General features: G+C 41.8%; 2 long non-coding RNA genes across 2 annotated transcripts in view; one reads left to right on the forward strand and one right to left on the reverse strand.

Moving 5' to 3' along the window:
- Positions 1 to 19623, reverse strand: part of LOC125754944 (uncharacterized) — an 83593-nt gene that overhangs the window by 43137 nt on the left and 20833 nt on the right. Inside the window, exon 3 of the long non-coding RNA XR_007410125.1 lies at positions 3338 to 3528. This is a non-coding gene — a long non-coding RNA (uncharacterized LOC125754944). The remainder of the gene's footprint in view (positions 1 to 3337; positions 3529 to 19623) is intronic.
- Positions 7472 to 18726, forward strand: LOC112651605 (uncharacterized). Its single transcript, XR_003130917.3, has 3 exons — positions 7472 to 7580; positions 16897 to 17032; positions 18535 to 18726. It is a non-coding gene; the product is annotated as an uncharacterized LOC112651605 (long non-coding RNA).

A 19623-nucleotide genomic window follows, 5' to 3' on the forward strand; every position in this document is an offset into this window, starting at 1 on the left:
GCGAGGCACAAGGAAGGGAATGGACATGATATACTACAAAGCACCATGAAGAGACTTTCTGTGCTGAGCAGACTTCTACTTAAAAACTAAAGAATTCCCTCAGAATGGTTCCTTGTGAGCAGAAACCCCTCCCACCTTCTTTTGCACCTGTGCCTATAACAATGCTCAATACAAAATAAGTATTCAACAATATTTATTAAGTGAATAAATAAATCACTTATCTACTTAATACCTAAATGCTGTATTTCACGTAGGCTTATGACTCTCAAAGTATTGTCCCTGGAATATCATCATTGACTCCACCTGGGAACTTGCTAGAAAAGAAGTTCTCAGATCTTACTCCAGACATACTGAGCCAGACACTCTAGGGCTGGGGTCTAGCAGTCTTTAACAAGCCCTCCAGGTGATTCTGATGCAGGCTAAAATTTGAGAACCACTGATACGGGCCAAAGCTTTATCATGACAATTTTACTACTGCCTCTAATATTTGAGATACTCCTTCTCTTCCAAGCTTGGTTTAAAATGGAGGGAAATGGGATATTAAACCAAAACCAAAGGCACAAAAAATACTGGCAAGTAGGGTAAGTAGCATCTGAGACTCTTAAGGCTGATGTGAAATCTTTGTGTTTTAAAGAACACAATTGTCTAAATTCAAATAAATAAAACTTAAATTTATTCATTAATTCAGACTGTTACTTTAACTACTATGTGCAAGTATCTCTGACAGGAAGAGGAAGTAGGACATCAGGCTCCTGTAAGGCAATGCTACTCAAAAATCAAATGATGAGGTGCCAGTTAAGATGACTGTCTGACCCAAACATTTTCTCTGCCTTCCAAAAGCCAATAAAGTTATTGCAAAAGAGTAGCCCCATAAGAACAAAGAGAATAGGAAGAACACTAAGATGATACAAAAGATTTCAGTTAATGTCTGAAAAACTGAAGAGGAGAGAAGACTATAGACCCTTCTTGGACCATGTTGAGTATACTTGTACTCCTGTTGGTAAATCCTGGGGTGGGTTACTTAGGAACTGGGCCTACAAGTTTAGTAAGCTCTCTCTACTCCAGAAGTTAATCAGGCTCCTTTACAAAATTTCATAGAATTAGAGAATTTGGAAGAGACATTAGAAAATACAATTCTAGGGATGCCTGGGTTGTTCAGTTGGTTAAGCATCTGCCTTTGGCTCAGGTCATGGTCTCAGGGTCCTGGGATAGAGCTCAGGGTCCTGGGATAGAGCTCCGCATCAGGGTTCTTGCTCAGCAGGGAGTCTGCTTCTCCTTCTCCCTCTGCTCCTTTCTCTGCTTGTGCTTTCTCTCCCTCAAATAAATAAATAAAATCTTAAAAATAGAAAAGAGAAGAAAATGCAGTTCTAAACACAGCATTGAACCAGTGAGGAAAATGAGGCATAGGGAAAATAAGACATTGCCCCCCGTCACCCACTAGTAGCTCACAGACATAAGGTAATAAACCATATCTCTTTTCCAGTACACGTCCCATCATATTTCACCACCTGTGTTAGATGATCAGGATTGTCAAGGCTTCCCATGACTAAGTCCCCTTTACCTGTCCCGTTACCTATGCCTCTATCACACTGTTGCATGAGGCATGGAAGAAACTACTGAGCCAGGGGTCAGAAGACAAAAAGCCTCAGCTCTGTGCTTGAGTAACTGTGTTGATTTGCCTGCCTTGTACTTTGTGGGGAGATGTGGTGTCTTAAGAAGTGCAGTGGGGCAAATGGGGATGGGGTTTTCAGGGTGGAGCAAGTGGGGATGGGCTTTTAATTTGTGTTTTTCTTTTTCACTTAAGAAAATAATGTGTGGGAGGATGCCTGGGTGGCTCAGAGGTTGAGTGTATGCCTTCAGCTCAGGGCATGATCCTGGAGTCCCAGGATTGAGTCCCACATTGGGCTCCCTGCATAGAGTCTGCTTCTCCCTCTTCCTTGTGTCTCTTGCCTCTCACTGTGTGTCTCTCATGAATAAATAAATAAAATCTTAAAAAAAGAAAAAGGAAATATTGTATGGGAATATTATTCAGCAATGAAAAAGAGCAAGAAATCCTGCCATTTGCAACAATATGGATGGACCGTGAGGCCTTATGTTAAGTGAAATAAGCCAAACAGGAAAAATAAACACTATATTGTCTCACTTAAATATGGTGTCTAAAACAAAACAAAAGCAAAACAACAAACAAAAGAATCCCCCAAACTTACAGACACAGAGAATAGATTGGTGAGGGGATGGGTGAAAGGGGGGAAGGTCAAAAAGCACAAACTTTTACTTACAAAATAAAGAAGTTTTTGGGATGTAATGTACAACATAGTGATTATACTTACTAATACTGCATTGTATATTTGGAAGTTGCTAGAAGTTGATCTTAAAAGTTCTCATCTCATACACGAATTACTTGTAACTCTATGTGGGGACGGACAATAACTAAGTATTGCAGTGTTCATTTTACAATATACACATACATCAAATCATGGTGTATGCCTAAAGTGAATACAATGTTATATATTGATTATATCTCAATAATAAATTAATTAATTAATTGATGTATGCTCCTTAAATTAAATGAGAGCTATTGTGATAGTTAGTCTTTGATATTTGAGCATCCTTTGGTACTCATTATTTTGTGCTTTAATACCAGCTTAATATTCTTATGAATTGTCAGATAATTAGGATTTCCTTATCCTTAAACAATCAATATTCCTTTAAAAATTTGTACATACTTCAAAACAGAAAAAAATTGAAAACATATGTAGCTATCAAAATAAAATTTCCCAAATTTTTAAATACTGGTTGCTAATGCAAATACTTCAAAATATTTGGTTAAAACCACAATCCTACCATAATAAACTATCTTTAGAATTTAAACACTTAAAAAGAAGACATGAGTACTACTGAAATGATAAAAAGCTGATGTGTACCCTGATATGAAAAGTAGTTACTGTATTCTTAATACTTTAGATTTAAATACCATTATTTTATTTGCATTTCTTTCTAGGTTTGCCTTCTGAAAGTTACAGTAATTTTAGTGGTTTTTTTTTTTTTTGGTATACTTTTTTTATTGGAGTTTGATTTGCCAACATATAGCATACACCCAGTGCTCATCCTGTCAAGTGCCCCCTCAGTGCCTGTCACCCAGTGACCCCATCCCCCCGCCCACTTCCCTTTCTACTCCCCCTTGTTCGTTTCCCAGAGTTAGGAGTCTCTTATGTTCTGTCTTCCTCACTGATATTTCCCACTCATTTTCTCTCCTTTACCCTATAATCCCTTTCACTATTTTTTATATTCCCCAAATGAATGAAACCATATGTTTGTCCTTCTCCGATTGACTTACTTCACTCAGCATAATACCCTCCAGGTCCCTCCACGTCAAAGCAAATGGTGGGTATTTGTCATTTCTAATGGCTGAGGAATATTCCATTGTATACAGAGACCACACCTTCCTTATCCATTCATCTTTCGATGGACACCAAGGCTCCTTCCACAGTTTGACTATTGTGGACATCAACTTCTTGCAAGATACATCTATGAAGGCAAGGGAAACAAAAGCAAAAATGAACTATTAGGGCCTCATCAAGATTAAAAGCTTATGCACAGCAAAAGAAACAGTCAACAAAACTAAAAGACAACCTGCGGAATGGGAGAAGATATTTGCAAATGACCTATCAGATAAAGAGCTAGTATCCAAGATCTATAAAGAACTTATTAAACTCAACAGCAAAGAAACAAACAATCCAATAATGAAATTTTAGTGGTTTTAATCTCATCTGACCAAAGGAGAAGAATCCGGGTACCTTGTCTGAGTAATCAAAGAATTGACATTTGTCCTGCTATAGCATCTAAGGTAGTTCTTTTTCTCTGTTTCTTTTTTTAACCAAGTTCCTTTTTATAAATATGCTTCACTTATTACAACATAGGAGTTCTAATTTTCTGTTTTCCATGTAGATTTAAATTTTTCAAACCTAGTGCCTTTCTGGAAATGATTTCTTCTTTAATTGGGCACAGCTAACAGTACTTCACACATTGTCTTGTCATTTGAGATATTGTGATTTGGCCTCTTGGCATTACTGAAAATGAATATAAACCTTACTTGAATATAAACTTTTTGGTATCTTATTGAATATAAGATTGCTATTTTATCATACTTAAAAGGGTCATCTAGAGCCAAACTTTGCAACCAGCCTACTGTGTGCCATTCCCCATTGCTACCAATGATTACAGGGTGCCAAGACAAAGACCCCTCTACCCTGAGCTGCTTGGATCCTCAGTGCTTGGGAGCCCTAGGGGAGGGCAGCCTTTAGTGTGCCATGAATTAATGTGTCATTAGATAAATGTTATCCCTCTCTCCATGTCCCATGAAATGAAAAATTTAGGAAGCACTGGTTGGCACAATTAATTTCCAGAGAGAGAAGGGATTGAGTCAGTGTGGTCAATGCTCCTTTCTACAAGAGGCTAATTCATCTTTGAATCAGCTTGGCCAAGGGAAGCCCCTTTAAGTTGGCTCTTTTGTCCTTTGATCATTGCCTCTGGCATTTTATAAAAGTTTGCACACTATGTGGCTGCACAGCTTGTCCCAGACCCATCCTGACTTTCTCTGAGCCCCAAGACATGAAATCAGCTACCTTCCAAAGGATCTTGAGATCCTTTAATGGAGGAAAGTGAGAGAGAGCCAAATCTGAGCATTAGCAATGCACAGTGAGAATGAGTGGTGAGAGTACTAAATAGCAGAACTGGATAATACATGTACATTGTTAAAGGAAGCATGAGTTCACATAGAATTTTGCACCTTGGTATGGTGTGTTTCCATATGCTTCTTTTCCTACTCCACATGGCCTTGTCAACCACTAATACTCCCTTTCTACATTGACAATAGCAGTAACAACATTCTATGATCCCGTTATCCCCCTCATCACCCAAAATTAGCATTTTGTTCTAGGTCCTGTGGGCTTTTTTTCTTTAACAAGTCAGTATTTCCATCTTTAATATAGGAGTGACTCTCCCACATAACAGGTAGTTGAACAGATTAAATGAAATAGTGTAAAAAGCCAAGCACCTAAAAGCTGTTTTTATTAACTACCTCTACTTTCCTATCATAGATGCTCTTCTCAGGGTTCGTAGAACACATTTATATTTTCCTGTTGCCTTATCTTTGCTCATAGTGTCCCTTCCTGCTAAAATGCCTCTTCTTTGTTCCTACCTGTTGAGAGCAGGCTCAGCCTAAATGATGCCACCTCTGAGAGCGTTCCAAGGCTTCCAGGCAGGATAAATCCTTTCTTTTCTGTGTTTCAGAAATGTGCCAATAATTCTGATTTTTAGAATCATTGAATCATGTGATTTGTGTGCACCTCCCTCTCATCTAATAAGGTAAGTTTGTAGAATTCAGATATCATGTTGTATATTCAGATATCATATCTGTATGAGAGCCTCATACAGAGCCTTGCGTGAAATAAATGAGACGTTTACTGAACTGAATTGAATGTTGATTGATCACTGATTGTGCAATTAAACAAACTCAAAGAGCTATTGATGAGTAGGATGCATAATTATTTAAAACACTAGACTTACTCTGATAACACCACATATTCCTAGAACTGTAGAAGGGTGGACTTGAACTGTGGAACTGAATCACCCAGGAGACTCATTAAAACTACAGACATTCTAGGGCCACCTGGATGGCTCAGTCCGTTGAGCATCTGACTCTTGGTCTCGGCTCAGATCATGATCTCGTGGTCATGAGATCCAGTCCCATGTGGGGCTTCCGCTCAGTGAGGAGTCTGCTTAGGATTCTCTCTCTCTCTCTCTCTCCTCCCCCCTCTCCTTCTCCCCAGCCTGCTTCTCTGCCCCCACCCCACCCCCCTGCCTGTGCTAAATAAATAAACAAAATCATTAAAAGAACCATGCAGACACTCAGACTCTGCCTGAAACCTAGTGAAGCAGAATATCTGGTGATGGAGCCAGGCAATCTGCATCATTGACATTCGCTCAGGTGGTTATTCTGCGCACCCTTGTTTGAGAACCACCATGTGGAAGAAACCCAGGTCCTCATCTCACCCACTGAAGGACTCCTACTCAGACCCTGACAACCCTCTGGACCTCATCTACACATCTTCTAGTAGCCATTTGTAAGCTCTTCAAACAAGGTGCTGCTGATGTGAAGGAAGGGAGCCAAGGTGTGTGTAGGGAAGCCAGGAAGAGGGCCTTCTGAATTCATAATGCTGTCTCTTAGTGAGATATGAGAATAAATCCCTCATAGAGCAGCTCTGTCCATGTAACTGAGGTATACTAAGATGGATGTGTCCAAGGGGAGGGGGGTGCCTGGGTGGTTCAGTAGGCTAAGCATCTGCCTTCGGCTCAGGTCATCATACCAAGGTCCTGGGATTAAGCCCCAAGTCAGACTCCTGGCTCAGCAGGGAGTCTGCTTCTCCCTTTGCCCACTGCTCTTGCTATCTCTCTCCTCTCTATCTCTCTCTCTCTCCCAAGTAAAATAATTTTTTAAAGCATCCTTCTAAAAAGTGAATAAAATAAAATAAAAAAATAAAATGAAATAAAATAAAATAAAATAAAATAAAATAAAATAAATAAAATAAAATAAAATAAAATAAAATGAATGTGAGATTTGGCCCCAGAATAGGTAGATTGGATTCCCCACATTATTATGTGCTGGCTGCGTAACCAAGGTACACTAAGTAAGGCTCTCTTGAGTCTTTGGTTTTCTGTGAAATGGAAACGTGAGAACTTCCTTCCCTCTCAAGCATGTGATGAAGAGACAAGGACCTATGTAAAAATGTTTTATTAAATCTCAAAGTGGTCATTGTTTTTTATTTTCATCGCATGTGTCAGTTTAAAAGGTTCACTTACAGAGAATCTTTCACTTCTCCGAGCTTCTCCCTGCTGGGTGAGTGGACCGGAGTGCTGCTGTGCACTGTGCACACGGGGACCTACTCCCTGACTAGTCGCAGCACACGGAGGGGTGGCTGCTTGGGCCCTCTGCTTTTGGGCCATAACACAAGAGTTAAGCTACACATTTACATAGATGAAAATGCTCTCTGTGCCTCATGCCATGGTCAGGCCTCTGTCATCCACTGATACTACCCTGCCCTGAAGGGTGATGAGCTGTGCTGCCGTCAAAGGCCAGCGCTCACGTTCAGTTAGATTCAGAAGTGGTGGTTATGGGGCCATCCAGCTCAAAATGAGCACTTCTGAAATTACAGTAAAGGAGGTCATGTCATATTTGGAATTAGAACCAGCCCCTGTGGTGTCTTTGCTCCTCTCCCTGCTGTGGGAAGCGGGTTGATCCCACTTGTCAGCCTCCTCCTTCTGTAGGCCCAGCGCCCAAGCACCTTACACAGATGGGCTCTCAGCATTCCACTGACTTGCTCAGCAGTGACCTGAACATGTACTTTTTATCCAAAGGAAGATTGTGGTCAAAGATACACTGCATTGGTGAATGAGGTGGTGATAACAATACTTCTCTGTGGAACTCAGTGTTCCACATAGAGTTGAGACAGATCTCTTGTTTGGAAGGATCTTCGACAGCCTAGCATTTTCCAAAGTGTATTCCATAGAACATTAATCATGTAAGTTACTCCCTAAAGGGGGGTGGTATTCCATTGTTCGATAATTTTAGACAACACTACCCATCCCCTCAAGACCTCCTGAGGTCTCAATGCAACATGGCACTTAAAGGCTCTCAGAAGTCCTGCAGTGGTCCAACTTACTGTTTTTATTGTTTGAGAGCCTGTTCATATTTGACACAACTTGGTAAATTTTGCTCTTAGTATATCAGTTTTCTAAAGTCTTACTGGAGTCATGTGGTTTGTGTGTGCAGTAAGGGAACCACATCTTCTTAGCCTTTTAACTGCCATTCATTGCCTGTGAAAATTTGTCTCTAGACTAACCTAATTCCTGACTGACTAATTTATGGTGACATTGTAATCTCTGATTGCCTTCATGTAAAACAGAATTTTTTTCTTCAACTTATTGTTTTTTTTTTTTTTTTTGAGTAGTCAGTGATTTCTCATGTTTCAAACACCAAAAAGTAAGAAAAGGGGTTGAGTGAGAAGTCTCCCTCTCACCTAATACTCCATTCCTCCTCTGCTTGGATGCTACTTCCCATCACCAGCACCTCCAGAACTAAGTGCTGCTTTTATTTTTTTTAAAGATTTATATATATATATATATATATATATATATATATTTATTTATTTATTTATTCATGATAGACATAGAGAGAGAGAGAGAGGCAGAGACACAGGCAGAGGGAGAAGCAGACCCCATGCTGGGAGCCCGACGCTGGACTCGATCCCGGGACTCCAGGATCGCGCCCTGGGCCAAAGGCAGGCGCTAAACCACTGAGCCACTCAGGGATCCTCTAACTGCTGCTTTTAATTCTTAGATAATGTTTAGGCACATCAATGCATAGATCTAAATCTAGATCTATAGTGAGTGTATGTGTTCTTTTTTTCAAAATAAGAAATGTTAGTTTAGTGGGGCACTTGGGTGATTCAGTGTGTTAAGCATTTGACTCTTGGTTTCAGCTCATGTTGTGATTTGAGAGTCATGAGATCATGACCCTGGAGTCAGGCTCCTCACTCAGCGAGGAGTTTGCTTGCTTGGAATTTTCTCTCTCCCTCCCCTCTGCCTCTCCCCCTACTCATGCTCACTTTCTATCTCTCTCTCTCTCTCAAATAAATAAATAAATGTTTAAGAAAAAAGAAATGGTAGCTTATTGTACGCATTTTTCACAGAGCAAAAATTATTTATTGTTCTCTAAATGGCATAAAAATCACAAAATTGGATTCTGCTTTGAAGCACTAACTTGCTCATGTGGAGATAAGAAATGTACTTGTGGAGGCTGAGAAATCTTGGGAGTGGAAAACCAGAGACTTCTACAGGCATGAGGCTCCATTAGGACTTGCAGCATGTGTCAAGTTTACAACCAAACTGAATTGCGAAGACTCCTCTTACCTTGCTGTGTGCAGATCCCTCCCGGATGCTCTGTTGCTGATAAGAAACATGCATCACTCAAGTGAAAAAAAAAAAAAAGAGGTAAAGTGCAGAAGGAGATTTGTTAAATGAAAAATGTAAGTATCATTAGAAGCCTAGCAAGTAGGAGGCCGGAGAGAGGGAAAGCGTAGCCACAGATGACACGTGAGGTGAAATATTCAGTAACAATTGCTATTTCTTTTTGAATTTTAATTTTTTTAAAGATTTATTTATTTATGATAGAGAGAGAGAGAGATTGAGAGGCAGAGACACAGGAGGAGGGAGAAGCAGGCTCCATGCAGGGACCCCGACGTGGGACTCGATCCTGGGACTCCAGGATCGTGCCCTGGGCCAAAGGCAGGCGCTAAACTGCTGAGCCACCCAGGGATCCCCTCTTTTTGAATTCTAATCCACTGAGGCCATGAGATTTGTCCTATCATTCAAGGCAGTATAACAAGATGGTTAAGAGGGTTTAAAGTCAATTGGGACTGTTTTCATGTTCCTAGTTCTGCCCCTTACTTTCTGTGGGAACTTGGGCAAATTACCTAATCAGGCTTTGCCTTGATCTCTTCATCTGTAAAATGGGCCAGGAAGTACGGACCTCATGGGACAGTTGTGAAGGATATGGGAGATCATGCCTATATAGAACGTAGCCAGGAGCTTGACCCTATTGGATTGGTATTTGCTGAAGAGGTAATTTTTAAGAGGACTTGTATCCTTAATCCATCCAAGTTAACAAGCCGTTCACTTAGCGATGCCTGGGTGGCTCAGGGTTTGAGCATCCGCCTTCGGCTCAGGGTGTGATCTCAGTCTGGGGATTGAATCCCACATCAGGCTCCCTGCAAGGAGCCTGCTTCTCCCTCTGTCTATGTCTCTGGGTCTTTCATGAATAAATAAAGTCTTAAACAAAACAAAAGAACAACCTGTTCACTTAAAAGTGCAGATTGAGAGCAGGTTATTTCTGGACAGAATGGTTAGTTTCTACCTGAATGCTCTGATTTTTTTTTTAAGTGATGCTTGTTGCTTTCCCTTTACTAATGCCTTAGAAAGTTCTAAGATGAGATGCCTGGGAGGCTCAGCAGTTGAGCATCTGCCTTTGGCTCAGGGCGTGATCCTGGAGTTCCAGGATGGAGTCCCAGATTGGGCTTCCTGCATGGAGCCTGCTTCTCCCTCTACCTGTGTCTCTGCCTCTCCCTCTGTGTCTCTCATGAATAAATAAATAAATTCTTAAAAAAAGAGAAAGCTCTAAGTTATCCAGTAGATTTGGAGCCATCTGGGTGTTTGAACTACTGAAAGACAATTTCAGTTCTGATGAATTGACAGTCGGATTCTTGCCCTTTACCTTTGTCCCTGGAAATGGGTTAGTGGTCCAGTCCTCTCACTAATTTGTAGGAATGACTGAGAGAAAGATTCATTTCAAATATTATCCATTAGCTCAACAGAAGCTGTGTTGAATCCATGTTCTTTACATAAAGTAGAAATGATACTTGGAAAGTACCAGTCTGAAACCCAAGTGTGTAATAAGAACCACATTGCTGATGTCAGCAGCTAGGGGGCTGCAGCCTGTTGAAAATCCTTGGGACTCCAGCATCTGCCCATATTTATAACATTTTTGCTTTTTTGCCCTTGAAATGACACATCATCTTAGAGTTTCAAAGAGATTTCCAAATCAGAGAGGGCTGAGCCTATGTAAGAGCTGATGGAAGAGTCATGGCATTAAGTGGCTGTCACCCAACAAATGAGGAATAGAGTTACTTCAGAAACTCGAATCCACAAATTTCTTTAGAATTGAGGGCTCCAGACAGTTCTCAGACACTGAAGTGAGTCCAAGTCTCTGGAACCCACCCCAGTATAAGTGAAGGAGGGGAATTCTTTCACGTGTGGCCAGGGCAATAATGCCTACCAAACATTTCCAGGAAATGGGCAAGCTGTGGGTCACGTTATTAAATGTAGGTGTACATGTCTCATTGGGGCCCACAAGATAAATAGTATGAAAAATAGTACTTAATATCTCTCTGGGTGATTCCGTTCTGGAAACAGCTAAATGACATGAAAATTGTCATCTGTTATGGATGAGAATAATAAACTCTCAGAGTAATTTTTATCCTGAATTCAGATCCCGTCTGCTGCTCCCCCCTCCCCTCCTTTCCACATGCTGTAATGGGATAAATGATGTTTTCAATCAGGGAGGGATGGGAGAAATTAAGAAGCTTCAGGAAAAGTATATCCTGAATTTCCAAAAAGCTGTCTAGGTCATTCCGGAGTCTAGTCAGAAAGTGTATTCATCCTGCCTGGATATTTCCACTGACAGCGGAAGAGAGGAGGGACAGCTGGAAATGATTACACTTGTGACCCTTTCCCAGAGAGAACCTAACGTCGAAGGTACTTGGAGGCTCACAGCTTGTTACCATTTTGCCTTTGTTTCTCTGGGTGAGCAGTCATGCTGAATGAATTTGTGATTCACTTAATAAACACTTGGGGGAATGATTTCTGGCTTCCCTGAGCCATGTTTTTTAATCTGGTCTACACCACCCTTCAAAATATGAAAGAAAAAAAAAAAGCCTTAGAAAACCAAATGACTGTCTTTTCTCAACATGAGTGAAGAATGTTTTCATTCTGTTTGTGTTGTTACAGAAGAAGGTGTGTGGGGGGGGCACCTCAATTAGATGTCAGCCCTACCTGCCTGTGAGGTGTTTGAGAGAATTACTACATTTCAAGTGGTTGGGAAAGTCTAAAAACTCTAGAAATGTAAAGTCATATTATTCTTGTCTATTTGGTGAGCCTATCAGACCTCATCTGTACTACTTGACTAGTTCCCCCAGAACACTACTGGAAGTCCAGCAAATACATTCCCTCATGCCCTCAATGAGGCTATCTGAAGTCCTTACCTTACAGGTGTTACCTTACAGGTGTTCTTTCTCATTGGAGCCTATGTGATCTAACCATTGTAGAATCTTTTTTAAAAACTCAAACAAGCAGAGAAAAAAAATCAAACAAGCAGAGAACATATATTTTGCTCACATCAAACTGAAGAATCTGCTTGGCCCAGTCAGCTGACTTCTCTCAACATTTATACACCTACGTACATCATTAACCTTGGAATGAATCAATTGTTCAAGGATAGTGTAGTATTGCCAAATAGCCAAACAACGTTTCACTATAGGTTATAGCTACTGAACCTGCTGCCAGGAGCAATACATCCCATACCTATTTCACTTAAGATAGTGGAAAGGAAAAAATGAGAATGTCCCAGCGTCCTGAGGCCTCTCTGGGAAGAAGGTATTGCTGACTGTGCCTGCAGCAAGGTGTTTGTGGACATGGGGTTCCTGGGCAGGGAGAGTTGCTGGCTTGTTTCAGAGATTTCTGGATCAGTGCAGAGAGACCACGTGCATGCTGACGGCATACATCACATGAGATTTGATGGCCGTCGAAGCTTTATATGCACAATCACTGAACAATGGTTTTAGTTTAGCAACTACAAGATAGCACTGCCCATAAGTTAGCTTTTGGTTTTGAAATATGTTTCAATCATCTTCTAGAACTGACCACATTAGGCTTTGCTTTAATTTCTCATCTACTACTCAGAGCTCTTTCATCTTATTTCCTTCTATCCAGGATCCTTTTTCTCCTGCTATAGCTTTTTTCTGACTTTCTATGATTTTCCTTTTACTCACCTGTCAGTCCCATTGTTCACCAAGTAATCCTCCAGAGTTTTGTACTAATTATAGAGTGCAGTAGTGGGGATGGTAGCATAATATTAAATAGTATTATTTGTTAATTTATTTGCTGTAATTTATTTTTACTATTATTTACCATAATAATAGTAAATTGTAGTAATAATAATGGAACACAAGCAGCTGTGAAAATAGCTTGTTTTCACCTTCCTAGTATCAATTTCTCCTTCTGAAAAAAAAAAAAGCAGCTCTTCCATTTCCATTTGGAGACTTGACCATTCTTATTCTCAGTCTATGTGGACATAGGATCCAGATCTGGCCAACCAGAATATTCCATCCTCCAGCCCCAGTGACTGACTCACAGCTGGACATGAGATCCAACCAGGCCAATGAAATCTCATTCCAGGAGGTTCTCTTGGTGTCTCTTTCTCCTGTGGCTGCTCGGCTGGGAGGATGGCTCAGCACCCATTTTGTCATCTCATGGGGGATAGTCTGAGGATGAAAGCAATCAGAGGAACATAAATACAAGTGATTTAAACTACAGTGAGGACCTTGGATGAGCCATAGATCCAGATGCTTCTGAAACCAAAAACTTTTTGTTTAAGTGAGGTTTAGCTGGGCTTCTGTACAACCGGAAGAATCTTGACAATACAATGGAAGCCATGTCATGTGTTGAGCACAGTTTGTGCACCAGGCACCTAGACAGGCACTTTAATAGACATCCTCTCCTTTAATCCACTCAGTAGTCCTATGTTTGTTCTCACTGTATAGATAAGGAAATAGATTTAAAGAAGTTAAGCGACCTGTCTGAGGTACTACAGCTGGTAAGGAACACCAAAACCTCTGAATTGATAATATTGATAAGACTGACTTCAACAAGAAGGGCCTGTGACATCAACTCAGAGAAACATTCACATGGGAGGGCTTCGCGAGCTATCACTAAGGCAGTGAGAGCATGAATTTAGGCATGTTGGAGCCTCAGAATCTTTACTCAGCCAGTTTTGTCAGAGCTTACAGTGGATGAAACGTAAGCCAGACAAAATGCTGCTCACTTGGCCATGGGGCTACTTAGATCCTGGGATTGTTCCCAGGGAACAGGAGTGAGGGCAGTCAGTTCCCGGGCTCCTGTGAAGAGACAAGCATGTTTTCAGCCTATGTGTACTATAGTTCCTTGCCACCTGTAAGAATTAAGCACCTCCTGGAAAGGGTCTTGAGATAGACCCAGAGGGGGTTAAGTGGTTGGTGAGAGGATGAGGCAGACATTGACCCCAGAATCCATTCGGCCAACATTTGTGGCTTATGATCCATTTGTCATGGTCTGGCCCAGGGCGAGGTGAAGTCATTGTGGTTGAAGGTGAAAAAGGATCCAAGCATGTTCATGGTGCCCAGCTGGGGCGTGTTTGCCCCCCGTCCATTCTTTGCCTTTCCCCTGCCCTGCCCTGCTTCGAGGGGGACTGCCCCGTGGCGGCCTTTCCAGGCTCCTGTTTGATGGCTCCTGGGTGCCTGGTGTGGTAATGGCAGGGGCAGCGCCCCGGAGAGAAGCATGGGGGTGAGGGCAAGACAAGGGGTTTCTTCCTTGAGTCTGTGGCAGTACCTGCCCTCCTCCATGGCTGGGGCCTTCACAAGACACACCCAGCATAGTTCCACTTCTGCCTCCTAACCCCAGGCCCTGGACTTCTGGAAATGTGGCCTTTGTACCTTCGATCCAGGGGCTGGTGGAGGCTTCTGGCTCACGTTGTCCTGTCCTCCTGCCTCCGCTCTTCTATCACCTGTTTAGCCAACCCAATATTTCCTATTTTCCTGGTTAGCCAAACATCCAAAATAAAACCACTTCCTGAGGGTGAGGTTACCCTGCATTTGGGTGCCCTTATGTAGTATGTGCTTAAAAATAAGTTGGTTGCTTAGTAGGTTGGTATGCAGTCTCTTGCCAGCCTCATCCATCCACTGTACCCTCCGTCTCACGGGTCTGCCCAGCGGGGTCAGGGAGCCTGGCTTTCAGCCTCCTTTTAATGGGCTGGCCAGGCCCCTACTTCCTACTTATTCCTTTGCAGGCTACTAGGAGCTGAGCCACAAGAATCATTCCTGAAAACCTTTTCCGTCTTCTCAGTAATCATATTAAATATCTGATTTTGTGTGGGCTGCTCAGAGAAAACATACTTCCCTTTTCACTACAGGCAAGGCATCTCCACATGACTCCTTGCTGTGATTGCTTTTCTTCCCCCTTTTTTTTCTTAATTTAAGAGACAAGTCTGACTTACCCTGAAAACAATGATTGTGGTTAATGGACTTAGCATACGGATTCCCATTAATGCAGCAAATTCAAGGAGTAGGTTTTCATTTGAGTGGAGGTGAATCACAGAATTCTTATACCATGGTATTGAAAAACATCCATTATTAAATAAAAACCATTTCCCTTGAGCCATCTTTTTTGTAGTAAAGTCAACCTAAATTCTTGTTTGCGCCTGAAAGAGTCAGGAAATTTATCTTTAGCCACAGCTTATACATTCGCCTGCCCTTGATTTCAGAATGCCATGTTTCCAATCCCAATCTTTCTTGCTGGCTTATAGGAACATCCTTTGCCTCAGAAAGAAACCCAGAAGGTTCTGCATGGGCAAGTGGGGTCAATGGCACAGCTGACTGGAGCTCTGTGAGCCAGGGGTGCTCACATTGGTACAGTGTTTTGTTGGATCTATCATCTGCAACTGGGGTTGGCCAGAGTGGGAGAACTTTGGGGAGTACCCACAGGAAATAGATATTTCCTGACCAGCTCATCCCTTGCTAACTCTCCAGCATTTTCTTGTCTACAACTAGAACATTTTGCCTTGTATGTTCCTGCCCAAGGCCTCTCGAGACAGTGGGCGGGATTTTTTTCTTTCATTTTTCAACTTGCGCCAAATGTGTCAGGAGTTAAGTCCATAATGCATAGATCTTGGCCTCAGATCTCTTTGGGATGTGGCCTCTCTATTTCTGACACAAGCTGCACAGTAACCAAATGTGTCTGAAAGTCTGACCCTTTGAGAATTCTTGGCTTGGGCTTCTGTAGAAATGAAAACCCTGTTAAGAGGAGACTGGGAAGACAAGCCTGACAAACTCTCCCATCTCTATGACCTAAGTAAGGGTGAAAAGAGAGCAGAAGCCATCCAGATTTCATGTCCATGGAGATGACTAAAATGAAGCACCCTCAGTCTCTAGCTTTTACTTCTTCTCAGGCTAGGTCCTCTAGGCAGGGCCACCACATCTGGGTGAACAGGTCAACTTCAGGAAGCACCGCTCTATGCAGGGTACAGTCTGCCCAACTGTCTAGGGTAGCCCTCCCTCCCAGGGGCGTGAGGCTTCCATGGTTTCTCTTGCTACACATGGACCTAAACATAAAATGTCTTCTCTCTCTTAGCCTCTACTTTCTTTCAGTGTAAACTATTCCTGTCAGGCCTCAGTGTCTTTGCCTTAAAAGAAGAGGATTCCCCACCTCAGAAATCTTTTATGAGACTGAATGAGCTAGCAAAAAAAAGGGATTTACATTACTTGGGGAAAGTCTTCCCCAAAGACAATGTAGTATTATTTTCAAGTTGGCACTAACAAAATTACTCTTTGGGAATGAAAAATTTAGCCATATGAGCTAAACTAACTTATTCCATGTGCTGGGATGACCACGGAAATTAATAAGGGCTAATGTGCCCCAGGATCCCCAAGCAATAAGGCTGACCTCAAATCAACCATGCTTTGGAAAATTAGGGATTTTAAGTGGCCTTGAAATTATTATTACCCCTCTGTACTAATACAATCCTTGAGTTGAGAATTGTAACATTCATTATTCTTAGCGTCAGCCTCATTAGGAAATGCTGTAGGTTATAGGAAAAGGTTGTCTTCAAAGAACCAGATGGGCTCAGAGAGAAGGGATGGGGTTGCCGCACGAGAAACTCATAAAACCAATGAGAGATCCCTGGGAGGAGCAACTGCATTGGCTCTGAAGGGAAGAATCTGGCAGCTCAGAAGCAGATAAGACAGACGTGAGAGATCGCATGGGCAGAGAAACAGTTTGATGTGTTAGAGGGATACACAATTGATTGGAATGGAGATTGCACTTTTGGAGAATGAGAGATAGGGAAGTGTGGGGTGGAGTCAACACAAACCAGAGACCATAGAGGGCTAAGAAAGCGCCATGAAACCTGGGCTTGGTACTTGGACACACTGAATATGTACTTTTTAAAAAAGATTTTATCTATTTATTTCATAGAGACGGAGAACACAAGCATGAGCAGGGACAGGGACAACGGGAGAAGCAGCCTCCTTGCTGAGAAGGGAGCCCAACATGGGGCTTGATCCCAGGACCCTGAGCCAAAGGCAGAGGCTTAACCAACTGAGCCACCCAGGTGCTCCTACTTTTTTTTATTTAAATATTGTTAGTTAACCTCCAGTGCAATATTGGTTTTCAGAGTAGAATTCAGTGATTCATCATTTACATACAGCACTCAGTGCTCATCACACATGCCCTCCTTATACTCCTCACCCATCTAGCCCAATCCCCATCCACCCCCCTCAATCAACTCTCAGTTTGCTCTTTTTGTTAAGAGTCACCTCTCTCCTTTTCTTCTTTCCCCCCTTCCCATATGATCATCTATTTTCTGTCTTAAGTCCTACATATGAGTGAGGGACACCTCGGTGACTCAGTTGGTTGGGTGTCCAGTTCTTGGTTTCAACTCAGGTCATGATCTCTCCATCGTGGGATCGAGTCCCAAGTTGGGCTCTGTGCTCAGCATGGAGTCTGCTTCAGATTCTCTCTCTCTCTCTCTCCTTGTCTCTCTCTCTCTCTCAAATATAGAAAATCTTTAAAAGAAAATTCCATATATGAGTGAAATCAAATGGTATTTGTCTTTCTCTGACTTACTTATTTCACTTAGCATAATACACTGTAGCTCCATCCACCATGCTGCAAATGGCAAGATTTCATTGTTTTTGATGGCTGAGTAATATTCCATTGTATATATACACCACATCTTCTTTATCCATTCATCAATCAATGGACATTTGGGCTCTCTCCATACTTTGGCTATTGTTAATAATGCTGCTTTAAATATCGGGTGCATGTACCCCTTCACATCTGTAATTTTGCATCCTTTGGATAAATACCTGGTAGTGCAATTGCTGGATTGTAGGGTAGTTCTATTTTTAACTTTTTGAGGAACCTCCAAACTGTTCTCCAGAGTAGCTGCCCCAACAATGGTGGTTTGCATTCCCACCAACAGTGCAAGAGGGCTCCCCTTTCTCCACATCCTCACCAACACCTGTTGTTTCTTGTGTTGTTAATTTTAGCCATTCTGACTGGTATGAGGGGATATCTCATTATAGCTTTGATTTTCATTTCCCTGATGATGACTGATGAGGAGCAATTTTTCATGTGTCTGTTAGTCTTCTTTGGAAAAGTGTCTATTCATATCTTCTGCCCTTTTCTTTTTTTTTTAATTAATTAATTTATTTATTTATGATAGAGAGAGAGAGAGAGAGAGAGAGAGGCAGAGACACAGGCAGAGGGAGAAGCAGGCTCCATGCACCGGGAGCCCGACGTGGGATTCGATCCTGGGTCTCCAGGATCGCGCCCTGGGCCAAAGGCAGGCGCCAAACCGCTGCGCCACCCAGGGATCCCCTTTCTGCCCTTTTCTTAACTGAATTATTCATTTTTTGAGTATTGAGTTTGATACATTCTTTATAGATTTTGGATACTAACCCTTTATCAGATATGTGGTTTGCAAATAATCTTCTCCCATTCCTTAGGTTCCCTTTTAATTTTGTCGATTGTTTCCTTCACTGTGCAGAAGGTTTTTATCTTGATGAAGTCCCAATAGTTCATTTTTGCTTTTGTTTCCCTTGTCTCCAGTGATGTGTCTAATAAGAAGTTGCTACCACCAAGGTCAAGGAGATTGCTGCCTGTGTTCTCCTCTAGGATTTTGATGGTTTCCTGTCTCAGAGTATGTACTTTCTGTGGCCATCAAACCAAGTATGTGGGGAAGAACCTGTTCCCTCAACCAGGTCACAACCTTAGAGAAAATTAAAACTTTTTTTTCCTGCACAGTCTGGTGCTTCTCTTTATATATAATTTCCCATGTGGGGACACACAGCTTTGCCAAATAAACAGTCCTTACCTAAGGGGTGTTCAGACTGGAACATGTTTTCAAAAATGTGTCTCCCAACAAAGAAAACAAACTATCCTAAAACTGGCATCCTTCAAATTAGAAGCCAAAGCAAGTTGCTGTAATGTATTTGTCATCAATAACTCACACTGAAACCAGAGTTTGGGTTTGTTTTTTTAAAGCTTAAGTCCTCAAACTCTCTTTTCAGGTGTCATTGAGCATTTAGTCAGAACATAGACCTCCCTGAGATGAGGGGAATGTTGGTTTTCTGAGGCAGCACCTGACTGCCACTGCAGCCTTAGCAGCCATGAGGCATGGACTTCATTGTGACCCTTGGCCAGTCCTCAAATGGGGAGACCACTGCTTCTTTCCAAGGGAGCTAAGGATAGTAATATAAAGAATATGCTTTTTAGTCAAAAATTCATTGTTTGCAAGGAGAGGAAACTCAAGCAAGCTTAAATAAAGGTTATAAAAGTATTGAGATGCTGTTGAGATGAGTTTCAGTTGGTTCTCAAAGGAACTGAGCTTGAAACTGGGAGCCACCAGACTGGGAGCCACCAGAGTCTCCCAGATGCTGGGAGACAGCATCTCCTCTGTCTCTCTGGAGCAGCTCAGTCTGTCATCTGCTTTTCTCTGAATTTGCTTCTTTCTCTTCTCTGCAAACATACTTAATTCTCATTATTCACAGAAGTTATGTCCTCTAAAATCACACAATCACTGAATTAGTAAATGCTGAGCTAATTACTTGTAGGGAAAATACAGGATTACATTCCTGCAAACCTCTGATCCCAACATGTTTGCTGACTGAACAACCCTTGTTTTATGTTGCAACCCTT

The sequence above is a fragment of the Canis lupus genome, chromosome 4 (assembly GCF_003254725.2).
Source record: "Canis lupus dingo isolate Sandy chromosome 4, ASM325472v2, whole genome shotgun sequence".
Lineage (NCBI taxonomy): Eukaryota > Metazoa > Chordata > Mammalia > Carnivora > Canidae > Canis > Canis lupus.